We start from the raw sequence: 22,317 nt of genomic DNA, 5'->3' as shown, positions 1-22,317 counted from the left end.
TGGCATTATTGTTTGTGTGGTGATTTTTTTTTTTTTTTTTTTTTTTTTACTTAATTCCACCCTAAAAAAAGGCATATTGCCACTTGGGCATAAGGGGCTACTATTTTGGACCATGGACCATGCCTAAGAAAGATTAAGATGTTGGTTCATGCTGCATTTGAACTTCTGCATATCAGTACAGTTTTGGAAGCAGGTATCAGGAAGGGAATTACAAAGTGTAGCCGTTCTAGGAAAGAAACTATTAGAGTAGAAAACTTTCTGACATTTATGGACCTCAACAGTGAAGGGGTGTAATTTTGTTGCTAAGCAGGTTTGCCGGGGATATGTATGTCAAGGGGGCACAATTACAATGAGTTCATCAGAGCACGTTCCATTAAAATACTTGTCAAACAGGCTCAAGGATGCAACATTGCAGTGATGGGACAGGGGTTGGAGCCTAGTTGACAAAGTGGGACCTATTACACTGGAGATCCTTTTTGGACCCTATCCAAGGGGGAGAGACTAGTGGTAGATGCACCAGTCCAGATGTGGCAACAATACTCCATGCATGGGTGAATGGTGGCCTTGTAGAGGTAGAGGATACTCTCAGGTGTGACTAGTTTTCTGGCACGATAGCGGAAGCCTACCTTCCTTGCAGCAGCCTTTGCAATGTCCTCAATGTATTTCTTCCAGTCCATATTTCCTGTGAATGTTCAGCCGAAGAGCTTGAAGGAAGAATTCTCAGGTAGGCAGTTATTAGTCATGGATATCGGTGGTTGGAAAGGCTTCTTGTAATTGTTAAAAAAAAGCAGCTCAGTCTTACTAGCATTAAATGTTACCATCCATTTACATCCCCATTCCACAACGGTCTGGACCTCATTTTCTAACGATTCAGCCATTGCCTTGGATTTGTGTACAACCGTTCTTTCCTCATGCATGTTATAGAGCGTTGTATCAGCAAATATACCCATGTCAGACAATATTATCGGGGAGGTCATTGATGAATATCAGGAATAATAGTGGTTCAAGGATCGACCCGAGGCACTCCCACATTAATGTTATGCTGCTTGGATGTACGTCAATCCATGACAACCTGGATAGTCCTATTGTCTAAGAAAGATCTAATTATATTTTAGTATTCGTCCAATTATAATGTAGCATTTAATTTTCATTAGCAGTCCTTTATGCTAGACTTTGTCAAACGCTTTAGATATATCGAGGGCTACAGCCCTGGCTTCATCCGCCTTATCCCCAGTGCCTATTTTTTTCATTTTCTTTCTTTGAAGATTGTACCTATTTACTATGCCTCCCCACGGGACAGAGTTAGACACCAGGGTCGTTTTTTAACGTGGAGAAAAGGTACAAAAATAAAAATTGTCTCAGTCGTGAAGGATTTCTCCTCCACCGAAAGAGAACAAGAAAATGAAGTGCAGCATCTGAAGAACAGATACTACACTTTGATCTTGACCAAAAGGAAGATTGTAACCCTGGGTATAGGACAACCAAACCAGCTGCCAACATTGCCCTACTTTTTATTGAAACCAACCGAGATCTCTTTTTAGTATCCTTGCTGTTTCCTTAAGTGCAATTGTCTGGATCTCTTTTGCACTTGGTTCACCAGGAATATTAGTTAGGTAGGACTTCAGGTTCTTCTTCAGAAGCCCTGTAGCACCTATGACTGCTAAAACATCTGCAGTAGAACGACATTACCTAAATCTGTACTATTTGTCAGAAAGAAGATTAACTTTTGCAAGATGGCGGACCAGTGCTTGATCGATTAATATCTCAAAGATTTTAGCAAAGAGAGGGAGGAAACTGATAGGACAATAATTGAGAGGGTAGGTTCTTTCACTAGAATTCTTGTAGACTGGTATCATCGAAGCCATCTTCCAGCTATTAGGGAAGTATAATTTAGCAAGGCTTTTTTTTGTAGAGTTTGAAGGTATGGGGGCTAGCTCAGATGAGCATTTCTTAATTAGTATAGCAGGGATGAGATCAGGCCCACATGTCTTGGAGGTGTCTAAGTTTTTTATGATATCATGGATATGAGAAGGGGTGATTTTCAGATCATCAACTGTGGCTTCCGTCCGCAAAGGGAAATTTGGGAGAAAGTTGTTTATTGGCTCAACACTATTTACTACACTATTATAAATTTTCCTGAAATCACGAGTTCTTATCTTTTGCGACTCTATGCGTTCCCGGGTTATTTCACTTTGCTTTCTTTTGGCCGTGGTTATTACTCTCTTGCAGGAATTTCTAGCATGGATACGTTTTTGCATTTGACCTTTTAGATATGTGTAGAATAATCAAAAGAACTGCAGTAGTCAATAACACAACAACAATAATAATAATAATAATAACAGCAACACTTACCAAGGGTCCAGCTTATGCACAAGACAGACACCAGATTGAGCTGGACTGAGGGCTTGTATTTATGTACAAGCATATCCAATCAGGTGATTCAGCCAATCACAATCCAAAGAATAGACTGGCCCATGTGTGCACAATGGAATCTCCCATTGTGCCATAAATAGTTCTCCTCTTTCATGAGAGGTAACTTTAGTCTTTGTCAAGTTATCCACAACTTGAACGCTGACCGAAAGTCCACTACATAATCCAATAATATGCACCAGCAGAGTACATGCTGTCTTTGTGCAATTGCAGCTGCACAATCTGTAGTGAACCATAGGGATGAGTGGGGCTTGCTATAATACTTCCGTGTGGGAACATGCGCTTCAATTCCTACTTATTGGTACACTGTTCAGCATGGTTGGTTTGTTGTTTTTGTTTTACGGCATATCAACCCTTTTCAGGTTATTTAATGCCGAATCCGGTGATTTTGAAGAAAATTTTTTTAATAGAATATATTTGTTTTTTGCAAGTCAGTTTCTATTTAACCCATAGTTGGGACTCTAACAGGTACTACCACTCCGGGTCAGAGTGGACCTGGGAGCAATGGCAATTAAAGGGTGGCTCCACACTCCCCAGAGCCCGCAAGCTGGGGCCTCACCAACGGATATAGTTTAAGGTCATATCCAGGACCGTTCAGCAGGGATAGAGAAGATATTGGTCCATGGGACATCTCTGATATGTTCTCTGGTGGCTTCTCAGTCAACCCTTGTCGTTTTAAGCAATGGCTTCTCACCTTCGGGTTGGGATTTGAGTGCAATGTCTACTGATATCACTTGGTGGTCTGCGTTTCCGTCTGAACTGTAAGCATTACTTATGCAATCCTCAGGGATTGTGGTAAGGAATAGGCCTAGAAGTGAAGCCAGCTGGTGTTCATGATCAGGAGGCGCATTGGGAACATGACTGTCTGTGTGAGGAAATGAGCTTCAGAGAAGCTATAAGTAGAGTGTCCAGCTGCATCTGTGTAACCTGAGAAACCAAGCCAATTCTTATGGTGGACATTAAAGTCACCAAACACATGTATTTGGGCATTACTATCTAAAGAGAGTGCTGCATCTATTCTGCTAGAGACCTGATTGATTAGAGTACAGTCCTACTTGAGGGAGAGCAGTAGAGAAAATATAATAGATAAAAATATAAGATAAAAATATATATATATAAAAATATAATATATAAAAATATAATATATAAAAATATAAGATAAAAATATATATATATAAAAATATAATATATAAAAATATAATATATAAAAATATAATATATAAAAATATAATATATAAAAATATATATATATAAAAATATAATATATAAAAATATAATATATAAAAATATAATATATAAAAATATATATATATAAAAATATAATATATAAAAATATAATATATAAAAATATATATATATATAACTCATGCAGTGATGAAAGGCTAGTCAAAAACACAAAGGTCTGGTCAGTTGATTCCAGATGTTGCTCTTTAGTTAAAGGAAGGGTGCTTTGAATATAGACTCCAAACCCGTGCATATATCTATCAGAGTCCTTACGGCAGAGAGGGAGATATCTAGTCATGTTAAGAAGGGTAGGTTTAATCTACTTAATGCTAAGATATCTGGGGAGTTATAATCTTACTTCTTAGTAAACTCCATTAAGTAATCTAGATGATATAATCTTACTTCTTAGTAATCATCTAGATTACTTAATGGATGTTTGTGAATGTGAGCCTTAAGGGAAGAGGCGAATTGGTTTTGTTTGGGTGGTGGTTGTCTGGTTTGATCGTGATATTTGTTTGGGTTGTCATTTCATTACGTTTTTGTTTAATTTCAGGCTGAGAGGAGAGTGTTGAGCAAAGTGGGCCAGTTTTGGCGCCGAGTATACATACACAATAGGTCCATAAGCCAAGTCTTGCTTAGAAAGTTGTGGCCTCATGAAAACCCACCAGAGATAGCAGCAGGATCCCTTTCCATGCACGACATGGCACTACAACTCTCCTGATATTATACAACTGATGATAGAGCAGCCACTCTAAGCACTACCAAAAGAGTTAACGCTTCTATACTGTCAGCAGGAAACAGCAGCCAGACAAACTGTCAATCAGGTACTCCTCAACCTCTCAGACAAGACCGGTCCAAACCAGCTGAGTGAATAACAAGAGGCATTTGCTCAGTTTGTGAGAACAAGAAAGAAGTTGGGGATAGGGGAATGGCGTTCAATGTCCTACCCAGGAAACTAACATTCAGTAATTTTATAAACAGACATTAAGATAATAACAGAATTAATTATGATTTCACAGCAATTTGCTTCATAATTAAATAACCAAAAAAAAAAACAAAAAAAAAACAATAAAACAAAACAAAAAACTTCAACTCCTTTCTTTTTGGGCAGGAGCAAAGGGTAGTATCTGTTCTGATACTGCACTTCACCTTGTAGTGACAGCTATATATGGCCGGAACAAATCTTTGGCAAAGACATTTCAAAGCAATCACCATTTTTCAACACAACGTGTTTGAATTACATGTAAAGACAGCGTCGTAATTTGCCCATTCGTTTGAATTACGTGTAAAGACACAGTATCGTAATTTGCCCATTTGTACACATGCGATAGAAGGAACTACATTACGCGTCGCGCATAACGATACAACAAATAGTCTGGAACATTCTAGAACATGCCTATATAAACTTTTGCCTATGAAAATCAAACCAGTTTCTCTTCAGATTTCTTCAACTCAACCTGTAGCTAAGAGACTATGTCCATGCTGGACATTAAATCACAGGACTTCCCGCATATTATGCACCTTAAATTCTCAATATGAATGTGACTTGGTGGAACCCTTCTGTAAGTCAGAGATCTTGTTAAATTTATCTTTAACGGTCCCAGTGATACTCTACCACTTTTGACTTATAGATGTCTCTGCACCTGCAACCATGATCTCTAATATCGACAAATTGCAACTATGAATTGGTGAATGCTGATTCACTCCACATATCCTACAACCTTTTCTGTCCTCGGTCAGTGGAGGAGAAATCCTTCTAGACTGAGTCAATCTTTTATTTTTGTTCCTATCTAGAGTACCTCGTTTTGGGGAGTTGAAATTTCCCCCCACATTAAAAACCGACCTTGTGTGACAAACATGTGTGGCCCCCGACAGATCCCCAACCCCCAATGTTGTGTGTCGTGGATTTTTTGTTTAACTATTTTCTTATGGCCAGATCGTCATTTTCTTGCTGGCGACAGTCGATGGGGACACGCGTGGGTCCGCAAAGTAAAAGAATCGAGTAAAGCAAATAGAAAAAACACAGACACAAATGTTTCACATATATTTGACGGTTGGATTTGTGTGTGTGTGTGTGTGTGTGTGTGTGTCTTCTCCCTGTTCTATCGATGTTATGTTCGTCTGTCAGTCGCAATTCGTCTCCCACAGAAGAGACGTTGCAAGCCTATCTTTGTTTTATCGTTATTTCCATGGCAGGTGCTCGTCTGAACTCCAATTTCTGGTCCCCCCTCGCAAATCTTTTACGAAAAACACCTGTCTAGCTGAATCCACTGTGAAAAATTTCCCCCACTCTTTATCTATGCCTAAATCAAAACGTAGATTCCATGAACAAAGCTTCTTTCTTAGAACTGCACACCTGTGGAACTCTGTTCCATCTGCCTGCTTCCCACCTGACTACAACCTGGATGTCTTCAGGTTCAACGTAAACAAATTCCTGATGAACCGCCCCCTTAAGTAGACACTTTATTAAATCTCCACACTAACGTACTGTACTTACAATAACCCTTATCCCTGAGTGGCTTCCGGGCCTTGATAAGTGGTGACCACCTTGTAAAAAAAAAAAAAAAAAAAAAAAAAAAAAATCTCTGTTTCGCAGTCAGCTCTAAAACTGTTCAATGTTGTCGCTACCAGCTCCCATCCATCGCAACCAGCAGCTCAATGTCAACTGTCTTCTCTGCATCCGTATTTTAAGTCCCCCCCCATCCACCCTGGCTACCGGAAGCTGCCCTTCCCTGTGTTATCTGTTCTGTAGGTTTCTATTGTCATTGTCAAATCTGTAGGTTTCTATTGTCATTGTCAAATCAAAAAGGCTTAATCTAAAAATACCTACGGATTCATTATTTCTACTTCCCATCTCTTTGTTTATTGTAAGACACTTCCTATTTCTTAGTCTATTACCCCCCCCCACCCCCACCCCACTCCTCTGGGCACTTTGTAACTCAAGTCCACCTCAGATCCACTTTATAGTATCACACATGTCTAACTCTGCCCTCATGGGGAGCCAAGTAAATATGGAACTCTTCATATTCCCAACTTCTGTTGCCTGTTCTCAACTATCAAAGCAAATGCAAGCTGGGATCATCTATCACAGGCTTTCCCAAAGTTCAGAATACCATGGTTTGGTTGGTTGTTTTACGGCATATCAACCCTTTTCAGGTTATTTAATGGCGAATCCAAAGATTTTGAAGAAAATTATTTTAATAGAATATATTTCTTGTTTTCAAGTCGGTTTCTATTTAACCCATAGTTGGGACCCTAACAGGTACTACCACTCCGGGTCAGAGTGGACCTGGGAGTAGTGGCAATTAAAGGGTGGCTCAACACTCCTCAAAGCCCGCAAGCTGTAGCCTCACCACTGGATATAGTTTAAGGTCATATCCAGGACCGATACCATGGAACTCCCCGGAGCAGGGCAAAGGTTTTTCATGGAGCGCTAACAAGATAATTTTTAAAATAAATATGAAACACATTAATTTCAAATTTTAACTTATACTTGTTCATTAGTTGTTAATGTTCGTGATTTTACTGTATTTTTGTGTTTACAACCATTTTTTGTTTTTGATTAATCAAAACTTGTTGCATTTTTTGTTAATTTATTTTTATTTACTTTTTTCTAAACCACTCCAAAACTTCTTATACTTGTAGTTATGTATCATATCTTTTTCAAGTAAAAAAGATTAAAAAAATTCAATGGCGCAGACATTTAATTTTTCCATAATATAAAGCATTTAGTCCCCTTTAAGAAAGGACTTCTGGAGCTCCTTAGCCTTATTCATGGAGCACCAGGGCTCCGTGGGGCTCACTTTGGGAACCCCTGCTCCAGCATATCATGTATCAACACCCACTATTTTGCATGCATGTACAAACTTGTCTTCTTCGCCGTGAAAGAAACATTTCTGTTGACATTTGAGGTTGGAGGACAATGTTAGCCGGCTGCCGCAGCAGCAGCGACCGCGCGTTAAAAATGATCTTGGCAAACAAACAAAAGAATCACAAAAGGAAAAAAAAAAAAAAAAAAAAAAAAATGGGCTGAGGAGAGAAAAACCGGTTTGGGCAGAAATTTGGTTGTACCAAGTGAACTTACAAAATCGTTACGTAAAATACGAACCGATCCATTCTTTGTGCGATGCGTCTGTTCAATCTGTGCATGTTTAATAAGGACAATGTCATTTCAAAACAAACCAACGTTTTGTTTCTCAGACAGAGTACAAAATAAATTTCCAACCTAATGGCCAATGGGTCCTCGCACTGTCTGCCAAGTTCCATCCCATGTCCCATCACCGCAGTCTTGCTAGTTTTCCTTTTTTTTTTTTTAACTGTTTTTTTGTCACTGCTTATCAAGGCCCAAAGACAACTTGAGGATAAGGGTTAAGTGTCAGGCGGTCGGTGAGACAACACCGTTGTTATCGAAATCGAGTAGATTTTGATTATTTAAGAGGACGGCTGAACAAGAACTTGTTTACATTGAACTTGAAAATGATCAGGTTATAGTCAGCTGGAAAGCAGCATCATGGTATAGAGTTCCATAGATGAACAGTTCTAAGAAAAAAAAAAAAACTTTGTTCATGAAATTTGCATTTAGTTTTAAGCAAAGATTGAAGATTTGCGGTGAAAAATAACGATAATGATATAGATTTGCAATATCTCTTTCGACTTGTGGGACGGCGCCAAGTCCTGCTGCCACACCCAAGGTCTGCCAGCGGTCACCTGATTGCATCAGGGGATCACAACACTCTTCAGCACATTCAGGTACACTTTGGTGTTGACTTTTAAGCCGACTTCAAAGATGTGAAGTAGCATAATGTAGCCATCACTTGAAACCACACCAAAGATCATAACCATGGCTGGAAACTTTGTTGAGCTGTGCTCTCGAGCATTGAACCATCCAGATTTGCATTTTTGAGGGTGTTGGCAATGGTCCTGTTGTCATAAATTGGATCAGTACAGAGCATGAGTTGTACAGTGGCGCATCTCCGATCTCGCTCATTGAACATTGTGTCAGCCTTAACCTTGCAAAATCCCCTCGATTCATTCCATTTCACTTGATCGCAAAGTGAAAGCTGCTACTTGGTCTACGAAATTGCAAGTGGCAGGCAGCCATGCTGAGTTTTACTTATTCAATGTTTACACATTTTAATCATGTATTTCTCGAGTTTCAATGGGTAAAATAAATTAACTTTTTTTATAGAAAATAACTCCTCCTGTAATGATGTTTAAGATAAGAAACATTTTTAATGCCTTATTTTTCTCATGTCATCTACAAACCCTATTTAGTGACATTACCTGATAATGCTTATATTCATCTTTACAATTATATATATATAGATATATATATATACAAGTTATAACATATATATGGCAATTAGCTCTACCTACGTATTGAGCACTGTTGAAGTAAATACTTAAAGTTTACGCATAAATTTATACTTTCGTATATTAATTTATGTGATTAAGTAATCATTATATATATATATACAGGGTGTCCCAAAAGGCGCACATCATCTAGGTTTTTATAAAAATAAATATAATATCTATTTTCTTGTTCATTAGCTCAACAGATGGACAATTCTAGTACACATTTGAGATGTTCCTGAAGACAAAAATGCCAAGAGGGACAGATCTGGTGAGCGGAGTAGCCACTCCACGAAGATCAGTATATGGTGTGCAACTTCTGAGACACCCTGTGTGTGTATATATATATATATATATATATATATATATATATATATATATATATACACATATATATATATATATATACATACATACATACATACACACACACATATATAAATGTGTGTATATATGTATGTGTATGTATATATATATGTATATATGTGTGTGTATATATATGTATATATACATATGTATATATATATGTGTGTATGTGTGTGCATATATATATGTGCCTATTCCTCTCTCTAATCTCTCTCTCTCTCTATGTGTGTGTGTGTGTGTGTGTGTGTGTAAAAGGTTGTGGGAGAGAGCCCCAATAAAGAGCTCAATTATAAAGAAAATATTAATATAAGTTTGTAATATTTATTTATATTTGAGTTGCAGAATATCAGAAAAAAAATTAGTACCGTCAGTTTCAAATAAAAAAAAAAAGAAAAGAAAAGGGAACCAGTCTCTGGTCGCCTATGTTGGACTCTCTTCAGCCTCTGTTTATATCTGTCGTACTGAAAATGGAGTCTCATACACACAGCCTAATCACGTTGACATACTGGTTCTCGTTTGATCACCGAAGTTAAGCAATGCTGGGCTTGATCAATACCTGATAGGTGATCATTTTGAATAACCAGGCACTGTCCACTGTACGTAGAAAGATGTCGCCATCTCCCTTAAAACTTCCTCCTTCAGAGGAAACCGGTTCAACTCACCTAGGGTGAGCGGTACTTCGGTATGGTACAGTACACACGTATATGCGAGTACTTTGTCCTTGACATTGACCCCCACCCCACCCTCATAAATAAAACATTTTATTAATAAATGTATGACACACAGAGATGGAGTTTAAATGTCATTGAAGATGTAAGAAACAACGATGCAGAATGGCAATGATTCACAGAATATCCACACCCCATCCTCTTCCAATTGAGTAAATCACCTTGGCCTCAAATAACGATGAGGGGGTTGGGAAAAAAATCTACATTATTCAAACAAACTAGTGATAGAGAGTGGCGGGCGGGGGGGGGATAGTAAAAAAAAAAATGATGATGCTGATGATGGATTCTCGGTGGGGGTGGGGTGGCATTAAAAAGAAAAAATAATAATGATAGATTCTCATATTCTTGCATCAAATAATGATTCAAATCGGAATGTGGGCTTCGTTTTGTGCAGGGAACCCATTTTTCGTGTTTGAGAAGGAGGACGAGGACCAATTTTGAGTCATTTGTCCACTTAAGAATTTCAGCTGCAAAGAATTTAAAACTCAAAAGGGCAGACAACAAAAACTGGTTGCTAAGCATCAACACTTTGCTCTCATCTGAGGAGGGAGAGGGGGAAGGGCCTCAAGAGAAAAATAATAAAAAAGAAACAAAAGCAAAAATGAAAAAAAAAAAATATATATATATAAAATCATGGGAATCAGAATTTTTATGCCGAGAATTGTATTTCACTTGCAATCAGTTTTACATGGACAGTATTTTACTGGTGAATGCTCTGACGAACTGCAAGCACTTGTGCCCCCACGACGTTAACACTCTCGACAGACCCGACAGGCTGCAAAATCCTACCCCCACACTGTAGAGATCCCTAGATGTAAAAGATCTTTCTACTCCAGTAGTTTCTTCCCCAGAACCGCTAAACTTTGGAATTTCATTCCAGGTCGCTGCTTCCCCAACTATACTGACGTGCAGAAGTTCAAGTGCAACGTGAACCGACATCTTGCTGCCCAAATCCCTACATAGTAAATCAGTAGTTGTTGCCCCTGATAGTAGCCCCCTACACCAAAGTGGTAATGTGCCTTGTTTGGGGTGAAAATGTAATAATAAAAAAAAAAAAAAATTAGAATTGAAATTTTTTTCAGATTTAAATAAATAAAAAACAAACAAAACATGAGTGAGATTTTAACAGAAAACGTTCATTCAGTATTTACCAGAAGCAAGTCACCTCCCACCATTAGCTTTAAAAAAAATCCATCTCCCCCTTTTTCCAAGCGGCTTTTATCAGAAGTTTCTTTTTTTCAAGAAATCAGTTTTTCTCCAATCGGCTTCTACCAAAAAGACCCCTTTCTCCTCCAATCGGCTTCTACCAAAAAGACCCCTTTCTCCTCCAATCAGTTTCTATCAAAAAAGCCCCTTTGACTCCAATCAGCTTTTACACCCTCCCTTGTCCAACGATTAAAATATTTTTTGAAACTTAAGCATGACAAACCAAAACACGTTATTTCAAACTTTCAGACCAACCATAGGATAGGACTTCAGAGCAGAAAGTGTGGACATCTGTGCGGTCAATGGTAAAAATCTTATTTCTTGCTCAGAAAATTACGATTCAAACTTAAATAATTCAGAAACATATCAAATCGGTCAGAATCCAAATTAATTAAAAAAAAAAAATTGAAATTGTCTTTTTGTGTCATAAACACATCACACATTTTGAATTCTAACAATTATGGCTGGTTGAAAAAAAAAAAAAAAAAAAAAAATTGAAATTGTCTTTTTGTGTCATAAACACATCACACATTTTGAATTCTAACAATTATGGCTGGTTGAAAAAAAAAAAAAAAAAAGAAAAAGAAAAGAAAACACTTTTTCCACCATTCAACACGAAGAGCCAGTTTCAAGATACACCTGAAGAAGGTCGGAGATTATATCAGCTGAAACGTTCTAATAACACAAGTTGAGAACAGTAGTCCGAAAATTTTGAATACAAACATTTTCATCTTATGAATATTTTCCTCGTCCTTACGTATTTTCTTTGTGTATTCATTTTTTTTGCGGACTGTTATCCTCATCTTCATGGTTGTTGTTGTTGTTGTTTCACGACGTTTCGACTAACTTATCTTTTGGCCTTCTTCAGGTAGTTAGCCGCAACGAGATAGGAATGTTGAGTCTTGTAACTGTATCCTCAAAGTCTATTTTGAACTCTATACAGGCAGGATAAGTCCTTTATAGCAGCTCCTGCCCAGATGTGGCAAGAGTACTCTATCCTTGGACGTACCTGGCTCTTATATACAGTAGCGTCCAAAACTAAGGGACAAAATTTTAAAACCTGGTATTTGTTAGAAATAACAACTGTGAAAAGCTGAAATTTTGACAACTGGTAGTCGTTATCATCCATAATAACATACTAAAATTTGCTCCCCACTACTAAACTGTTCTGTAAACTAATCCTAAATACATTGACCTTTATTGTCCAGTCTTTTGTCCTAGTCACTATCACACCTTGATTAACAATCCTATTTCAGATCGCCTTTGTGTACCGTGGTGAACCATTTCCTCGTCGGTTTTTATTTTTTTATTTTTTTTTTTATTAATCTCATTTCCTGTGTTTGTTCTGCTAATGAACTATTTCCTCTTCAGATTTTCCTTCCTTTCAATCACTTCCTAACACTTGGGGGTCATAGCACTACACATATGCCATAAAACACAAATGAATCAATGAACCATGTAGAATATTTCTTAATTATTGATTGAATCTGAACCAAGTTTTATTTTTTTAATTTAAATGTTACCTAAATCAAGAAAAAAAATAATCTTAAAGTGAAATTTGTTTTAAGCTTGAATAAATATTAGAAAATTAAAAAAATAAAAAATAAAAAAGGTGTTAGTGCAGAGAGTGATCCGCGCTATTTTTAAAATCGTATTTCCAAGTTTAATTAAAGTTTTGTTTTTTTATTCAATTGTAAGGTTAAAATACAGAATAGGTATAAAACATCCCCCCACCATGTTAAGAATGGCTTTTTAAATAATAACGTTATAATCTCAGCACGGATCAACAATAAGTACACTAGTACCAAAACAAATCTGGACTAAAGGCATCTTTCTCTCCAATACCTTAGCATTAGAGTATCAGATATTTACCCCAACCCCTGAAACATTCCCCTACCACTCCTTATGCACCCCTACCCACCCACTCTCATTAATAACCAAAAGAAAAATGCTTTCCTTCTTCCTGTCTTTTGAATCCCATTTGGTTCCGTAAAAGTACTCCTCCTCAGAACCGCCCCTCTCACCACCACCCCAGTTCCCTTCTAACATTACCCTTGTAATTATGGAAATTAAACCCTTGAAGACTTAAAAGAAAAAAAGAAATTGAAATTTCCATCGCATCATCCATTAAAATAAGTGTTGAATAGAAAATATGACTTTCTTTAAAACAATGATAATTTCTAGAAAAACGTCGGTTCCATCGAGAAATTTGATCCGCCAACCATCTCTCATCTGTAGCACAAAAAAGTACAGCAATGGCAAAAGTACAGCTGCTATAGCAGTGTCAGAAATCTCGTGAAAATTATTGAATAATTCCACCCGCTATCTTTCGAAGCTTATAACTCCTCGAAAAATGTAATTCAAGCTCTAATTTTTTTTTCAATTAAAGGAGCAAGGACCAAGGTTTCATTAAAAAAAAAAAAAAAAAAAAAAAAAAAAACAAACAACGTGTTTTTTTTTAAAAAAAGGTTTTAAACTTCGGACTTTACAGGTAAATTTCTAAAAAACACTAGTTTTTTTTTGTTTTAAATTTGAATATAATATTTATTGATCTTTTATCTTCAATTTGTGATATATAAAACTTTGGTACATAAATTAATTATTTACTTTTTAATAGCCATTTGAAAATGGGGGGGGTGAATTAAAAAAAAAAAACGTTTGTCTAAAATATTATATTCGGTTTATTGGGAAGAACATAAAATTTCACATTAACCCTGAAAATATCGTAAAAATAAAAATCAATAGAAAAATTTTGATAGATTTTTAAAGTTTAAAAATTGAAAAATACTGAACTCGTAACATTCAATTAATTTCATTACTATTTTTTTTTTAAATATTTCTATTACTTTTTAAACAATTTTAATAGTTTATTTTGGAAGTATAATCCATAAAGAAAATAAACAACCCACCTTTAAAAGAGAAATTACGAGTTTTTTATATTTTATTTGCAGTTTCGTGTTAAGGGTGTCAAAAATTCCTACAAAAATTCTGATACACCTACAGCTGCTATCGACCTCAATGGAAATTTGGTGTGTATATTTGTGTGTGCTTATGTGTTTTTTCCCCAGAGAACTCATGGCGTAATGGATAAAAGTGCTAAGTTTTTGTTATAAGTGACAGTCTACTCAATTTTGATATATCAAATATACAATTCTGAATTATTTAAGACTTTTACCCGGTTATTAGCTGACAAAGTGAAAGCAAGTTAACAGCGTTTTTTTTTTTTTTTGGTCCCCTAACAAAGAAGGAATTAGACCCAGTAGGTAGTATGCTACACTCACGTTAATTTGTTCTTAGTCAATGGAGGGGGAAACCCCTCTAAACTAAGGTAATTTTATTTTTGCATCCTCCAGAGTACCCCTTTTTGGGGGAGCTGGTTTTCACCCACATTAAAAACGACCTTGTGTCACATTTTGTTTTTCATGGGGAAGCAAATATATATCCACTCCTGTTTGTCTATTCACACTTTTCTTAATAACCACGCCTTGGATTTTTATGAAATTTTGCACAAACATTAGTCATGGTGACAGTAAATTTTTGTCAGACTGGATTTTCCAGGATAACTCTGGTTTGTGCCCCCCTAGGAGGCATTGTAGGGGTAAAATTCCCTCCTTCCTCCCAAAAATTGTTCACTTGTGGAGGGGGACCCCGCATGCTCGGCATGTTTTTTTTTTTAATTTTTAGGGCCCATAGTGCAACAGATAAAAGTGTTACGTAATAATCAATTCCTAAGCAAGTCTTTTGAAGGTTGAAAGATTAATCCTCAGCATGATTGATACTAAAGATATAATTCCGACTGTTATCGTTAACAGAATGAAAACAAGTTAACCATGTCAATTAGATAAGGGTTCCATTCGAAAATTTGCACAGATTCCTGAGTTTGGCATAAAGATTCTCAAATTGATGGAAATTTAATGTGGATATCTGTGCAGTTCTAGGAGTTTCACTGTCCCAAGCTTTGCCTTTTCACCCGTTGAGAAGGAGTTAGTTTATTGCTAATTGCCTAAAGTGCCCCTACAGGGGTTTGCTAATGGGGCTGTCCAGAAAAAATAATAATCAATAAAGAATTGGCTCTATAATAATAAATACAATATCTGCATTAATTAAAATATCATATTTACATGTATTTTACGACCTGGCGGCATGCTAGTTCTTCTATCAGAACGTGTATTGAGTGTTGTCATATTTGGGTTGGTGAATTTCTGTCCCATTTGAAGGTTCTCGATAAATTTCAGAAACCTATTTGTGATATGATTGGTCCCACTCTTTCCTTACTGAAATTTTGTTTTGAAAATTTAAATTTTGTCTAGAGAAGACCTTGAAAAACTTTGAAAAGTGCTTGAAAATGGCACGAAACGTAAAACTATTCATATAAACCTATAGAATCAAAATAGCATTCAAGGGTTGGAGAGAAAAAGAAATATGAAAAACGACAAGAGGAAACCAGTTGATAATTTAAAAAAGCAAAGGTATAGGAAATAGGGTTGGTGGAAAGATAATAGATAGGAAGTTGTTTACCAAGGAACACAAAAGGAAGCTGAGGTGGGACTGTTGATCAAGCAAGATGTTACGAGGATTGAGACAAAGAAGGTCAATATATTTTAGAGTTAGTTTTGAGAGTGACGATGGGGTTTGTGAACGTTTTTACGACAGTTGTGAACAGCTTTGGGCATGATGGTTGACGATTAGAAGCGAGTTTTGCAACTGTTGACAACAGGGAATAGTTGAAAACCTCATTTTTTTATTGAGGGGAGGGAAAGAAGAGGGGGAAGAGAGAGGAAAGGGGAGGAAAGAGGAAGTGCATGAGGAAAGATGGGTGAAGAAAGATAGGAACTAGGAGTGAAGAAGGTAAAGAAAGATAGAGAAGGAAAGATGACAAAGAGAGAGGAGAGAAAAAAAATGAATCCAGAGAGAGAGAGAGAGAGAGAGAGAGAGAGGCAGACAGACAAAAGAAAAATTGAAAGACAAAAGAAAAATTGAAAGACAAAAGAAAAATTGAGAATGAGAAAAATAAAAAATTGAGAGAGAGAGAGAGAGACAAAAGATTGAGAGAGACACAAGATTGAGAGAGACAAAAGATTGAGAGAGACAAAAGATTGAGAGAGACAAAAGATTGAGAGAGACAAAAGATTGAGAGAGAGAGAGACAAAAGATTGAGAGAGAGAGAGACAAAAGATTGAGAGAGAGAGACAAAAGATTGCGAGAGAGAGAGAGAGACAAAAGATTGCGAGAGAGAGAGACAAAAGATTGAGAGAGAGAAAGAGACAAAAAATTGAGAGAGAGAGACAAAAAATTGAGAGAGAGAGACAAAAAATTGAGAAAGAGAGACAAAAAATTGAGAAAGAGAGACAAAAAATTGAGAGAGAGAGAGAGAGAGACAAAAAAATTGAGGCAAAAGATTGAGAGAGACAAAAGATTGAGAGAGAGAGAAAGAGAGAGAGAGAGAGAGAGACAAAAGATTGAGAGATAAAGACAAAGATTGAGAGAGAGAGAGAGACAAAAAATTGGGAGAAAGAGAGAGACAAAAAATGAGAGAGAGGGAAAGAGAGAAATTGAGAGAGATGAGAAAGAGAGAAAGACAAAAAATTGAGAAAGAGAGAGAAAAGAAAAATTGAAAGAGAAAGAGAGACAATAAAAGAGAAGGGGGGATGACGAGGTAATTGTGAAACCTCTTACGTGACAGTCATTGTTGGTCAACAAGCACCTGTTAAGTGTGAATGGGGTCAATCAAAGTTCGTTTCAAAGAAATTGTTCAACACTTCCGCCTCTTAAATTGTGAAAATGGTTCGACCTCGATTTTAATTTCGTCCCGAGTGTCTACCTCGAGCCCCCCCACCACCACCACCACCACACATACACCTTTCGCCGATAAACTTAGTAAAAGAAACTATTTTTACCCGATGTCTAAGGCTTCCACGAACGATTTTGTCGATCGGTCTACAGTCATCTTTGATCGTCAGACCTTATATACAGTCACTGTATAAGTAAGAGTTAGGGGGTGCGGGGGGCAATATATCCATGTCAACTAGGCAACGAAAATAACATTATTAAGCATAATTGCGCTCGCTACTCTTACGATTCTTAAAAATCTGCGGTAAAAAAAAATAAACATAAGTATCCGTCGTAGTCTACATCTAAAAGTACGAGGTTAACAATGCGACGGTGAGGGTGGGTGGGGGTGGGAGTATGACATTAAGTGAAATAACGTCGCACATTAAGTGAATTTTATCAGACTAACAGAGCACAACCCGGCGTTGCCCGGGGTTCTGGATAAAAAGAGAGAGAGAGAGAGAGAGAGAGAGAGAGAGAGAGAGAGAGAATCTTTTATTAGGCACCTCCATATTTTTGCGCAAAATCGTGACGTCATCATTTTTGCATAAATTCGATATCAACAATTAGCAAAAATGCTAAATATGAATAACAAGAAGTAACGACTGTTTTTGTTTTGTTATTTTGTTTTGTTATGTTTTGTTATTTACACAAATATTAATTAAAAAAAATATATAAATTTATTATTTTAAAATATTTATGTATTTTTTGTCTACTGGTGCTGGCTGGGCTAATATTTTTCAATAAATATACGATTTCAAACGGTTAACGTATTATTAAGTTTACGTTACGGGTTTCCATATTTTGGAGGCTAAAAACCGTTGACACTAATGAAAAATGAATATTTTTTTTACAATAATATATTTTTTAATCGGTGTTGATTTCGCTAGTTTACAGACAGACGGCAATAGTCGTTTTTATGTATGTTTAAAATGGGTCTGTCTTACTATACACATAGATTCAAAAAAGTTGTCAAAAACAAATAAATGTTATCAAAGGCAAGATAAGTAACATTTTTACCTAACTGGAACATTTTTTTAGTGTTTTTATTTAATGTAACATGTTTATTAAGCTCGAAAAACAGCGTTTACCGATGTATTTGAAAATTACAAACGGCGCCGTACTCTCTATTGTACACGGTAAGTTTGGAAAAATGAGTTAAAAATAAAAAAAATATACAAAATACTGTTAAAACTCCACCGAATATATGTCAGCCTATGTCACGGTAGCATATTAGTCGAGTTTCTAACAGTATTTTGTATATTTTTTTTATTTTTAACTCATTTTCCCAAACTTACCGTGTTTAACAGAGTCTCTAGCGCGCTATTTGTAATTTTAAAATACACCGGTAAGCACTATGCTTTTCGAGCTGAATAAACATGTTACATTAAATAAAAACCCTTAAAAATTATCCAGTTCGTTAGAAAAGTAACTTATCTTGCCGTTGATAACATTCATTTGTTGTATATTTGTTTTTTGACAATTTATTCGAATCTATGTGTATAGTAAGACAACCCCATTTTAAACATGCATAAAAACGACTATTACCGTCTGTAAACTAGCGAAATCAACACCAATTAAAAATATATTAAGAATCTTACACAATTAAAATGTGAAAACGTTTTAATCGTTCATTTCTCAAGTTGTAATGGGTAAAATAAATTAACTTTTTACTCGAAATGATGACTCATGTAATAATAATAATTAATAATAAGAAACATTGGGGTAATCAAGATGGATGCCATCAGCAATTTTGTAGGGAATGAAGCAGCCTTGACCTTACGATCAAATACCAAGATCGAGTGAAACGGAACGAACCGAGGCAAAGCTGACTATTTAAATTAATGTTTTTTTTTTCTTTTTTTTATGATTTAAAACAAAAAATAATTTAAAACAACTTTTATTTCGGAACGAACCGAGGCAAGACTAGTCGGAACATGAAAATTAAATCAACTTTTATTTAAAAGCCGTTTAAATTATTTGTCATCCTAAATTTAAAAAAAAAAAATTAAGGTTGTTTAAAAGTTGTTTAAATTATTTGTCATTCTAAATTAAAAAAAATTTAAGGTTGTTTAAAAGTTGTTTAAATTATTTGTCATTCTAAATGAAAAAAAATTAAGGTTGTTTAAAAGTTGTTTAAATTATTTGTCATTCTAAATTAAAAAAAAAATTAAGGTTGTTTAGAAGCCATTTAAATTATTTGTCATTCTAAATTAAAAAAAAAATTTAAGTTTGTTTAAAAGTTGTTTAAATTATTTGTCATTCTAAATTAAAAAAAAATTTAAGGTTGTTTAAAAGTTGTTTAAATTATTTGTCATTCTAAATTAAAAAAAAAAATTAAGTTTGTTTAAAAGTTGTTTAAATTATTTGTCATTCTAAATTAAAAAAAAAAATTTAAGTTTGTTTAAAAGTTGTTTAAATTATTTGTCATTCTAAATTAAAAAAAAATTTAAGGTTGTTTAAAAGTTGTTTAAATTATTTTTCATTCTAAATTAAAAAAAAATTTAAGGTTGTTTAAAAGTTGTTTAAATTATTTGTCATTCTAAATTTAAAAAAAATTAAGGTTGTTTAGAAGCCGTTTAAATTATTTGTCATTCTAAATTAAAAAAAAAAATTAAGTTTGTTTAAAAGTTGTTTAAATTATTTGTCATTCTAAATTAAAAAAATTTAAGGTTGTTTAAAAGTTGTTTAAATTATTTGTCATTCTAAATTAAAAAAAAAATTTAAGGTTGTTTAAAAGTTGTTTAAATTATTTGTCATTCTAAATTAAAAAAAAAATTTAAGGTTGTTTAAAAGTTGTTTAAATTATTTGTCATTCTAAATTAAAAAAAAATGTAAGGTTGTTTAAAAGTTGTTTAAATTATTTGTCATTCTAAATTAAAAAAAGATTTAAGGTTGTTTAAAAGTTGTTTAAATTATTTGTCATTCTAAATTAAAATAAATTAACTTTTTAAACGAAATGACTCCTCATGTAATAATGTTTAAAGATAAGAAAAAATTTGAATGGCTTTTTTTTTTCATATAACCTGCAATCCCTATTTAGTGACATTACACCAACATTAACATATGTGCAAGGTACAATGACGAGTACATGGTATTTTCTCAGGAGGAAGTGACTGGTTTCCGTCAACATGCCGATTTACCATTCTTTTCACATTCCCTCCCATTAATTTGGTCTGTTTTTTTTTTTTTTTTACACAGTGATCACCACTTATCAAGGCCCGGAAGCCACTCAGGAACAAGGGTTATTGCAAGTACATTACGTTAGTGTGGAGATTTGATGAAGTGTTTACTTAAGGGGGCGGTTCATTAGGAATTTGTTAACATTGGACTTGAAGACATCCAAGTTGTAGTCCGGTGGGAAGCAGGCAGACGGAACAGAGTTCCACAGGCATGCAGTTCTAAGAAAGAAGCTTTGTTCATGGAATCCGCATTTTGATTTCGGCACAGATATAGAGTGGGGAAAATTTTTCACAGTGGATTCAGCTAGACGGGTGTTTTTCGTGAAAGATTGGCGAGGGGGGACCAGAGATTGGAGTTCAGACGAGCACCTGCCATGGAAATACCGATAAAACAAGGATAGGCTCGCAACGTCTCTTCTGTGGGAGAGAGGTTGAAGGGTTGAGAAAAGGGCATCCCCCACTAAGCCCCGAAGTCTATTTTGTACTCTGTCAAGGCAGGATAGGCTGTTTTTAGCAGCTCCTGCCCAGATGTGGCAACAGTATTCCATCCTTGGACGTACTTGGCTTTTATATAGATAGAGAATTGCATCAGTAGTGAGATATCTTCTGGAGCGGTAGAAGGATCCCACCATCTTTCCAGCGACCTTGGCAACAGACTTGATGTACGTGTTATTTAATGAATGTGTTACGGGAAAAAGGGCCGTCCCCTTTTCCTGTAAGTAAAAAGAACTTTAGATAAGTGGAAAACGAGATTAGGATAGACCGAGATCCGAACTTTGTAAGCAAGTTTCGGAAATAGATCCAGAAAATGGAATGTTAGAATTTTGCATTGTTAAATCTATATATAAAGCTGTGTGTGTGTGTGTGTGTGTGTGTGTGTGTCTGGTCACGAATAGGCTCCTATATGGTTGACTATTTTAAAAAAACTAATTACATATAATTAGAGAATATGTATCGAGACACAGGAATGGGTATGTTTGATCTGGCAGAACAGTGGTTCATTAAAATTGTGGAGTCTGCGTTCGCGCCTGGTCCACAAAGTATGGAAATAAAGAAATTAAAAATTTAAAAAAAAAAAAAAAAACGTTTACAAGTGTTTTTGATATAGATGTACATAACAATACTTTGATTAGTATGTTTTAACTTAAATGGAGATGGTATAATAACATTGTGGGGTCTGGTCTCCAGAGAATGGAAATAGACTTTTCATATCTATCTGCGTAAGTATACTTTGATAATTATGTTTCAGTTTGAAGAAATATGGTATAATAAAATTATGGGGTGTTCGTTCGTGCCTGACCTCCATGGAATGGAAATATGTCAAAGTTTAACAAGTTTTTTTATGTGATAAGTGTTTCAGTGTGAACAGGTATGGTATAATAAATTATGGGGTTTATCTATTTTATTTTTACTTTCATCATATTTTGCTGTGGTTTTGATACCTCCCAATTCGAAGCTATCTCTTTAAAACTCTTCCTTTTCATAACCTATCATACTTTAATAAATCAGAGTCCATTTTCTGTAGGCTGTTTTTGAACCCAGTCAAGGACGGGTACTTTTGCTAGTTTCATATAAAATAGTTTGTATTGTAAAAAGAATTCAATTGTGCATTCTTTCATGGAAAGTGAATTAAAAAGGTCAGCTAAAAAATAATGAACATTACAATTTAAAAACATATTGAAAAATAAGTTAGGTTGAAAAATAGGTTAGTGAGAATTCTTTGTTGCAGAAGTATGTTTTGGAAATGTATGTTTAAGCCACGTGAGTTGATCACATTTTGAGACCACACATCTGACGTCATAGCAAAATTGAATTCTCAATATAGAAGCTAGTCAGTCGAAGATCAGGGACAGTCGGGGAGACAGGTTCGGACAGCCAGCAGAGTCGGTCGGGAAGAGCTGACATGGTCAGAGGAAGGTCCCCTCAGAGGCGAAGGGATAGAACATTTAACATGTAGAAGCAACTTTGAATTCCTTGACGTCATCATCATTCGACCGGTC

General features: G+C 35.5%; 1 protein-coding gene and 1 long non-coding RNA gene across 2 annotated transcripts in view; both read right to left on the bottom strand.

Moving 5' to 3' along the window:
* Positions 1–22,317, bottom strand: part of LOC145254679 (uncharacterized) — a 156,998-nt gene that overhangs the window by 113,528 nt on the left and 21,153 nt on the right. The gene's annotated exons all lie outside the window — the stretch shown is intronic.
* Positions 24–2,585, bottom strand: LOC145254677 (uncharacterized). The gene is made up of 2 exons (XR_013863790.1): positions 1,466–2,585; positions 24–1,272 (listed from the first exon to the last, which is right to left on the bottom strand). It is a non-coding gene; the product is annotated as an uncharacterized LOC145254677 (long non-coding RNA).

The sequence above is a fragment of the Euprymna scolopes genome, chromosome 30, assembly GCF_053919585.1.
Source record: "Euprymna scolopes isolate OS-2025 chromosome 30, ASM5391958v1, whole genome shotgun sequence".
NCBI lineage: Eukaryota > Metazoa > Mollusca > Cephalopoda > Sepiida > Sepiolidae > Euprymna > Euprymna scolopes.
This window is presented reverse-complemented; position numbering and strand designations above follow the sequence as displayed.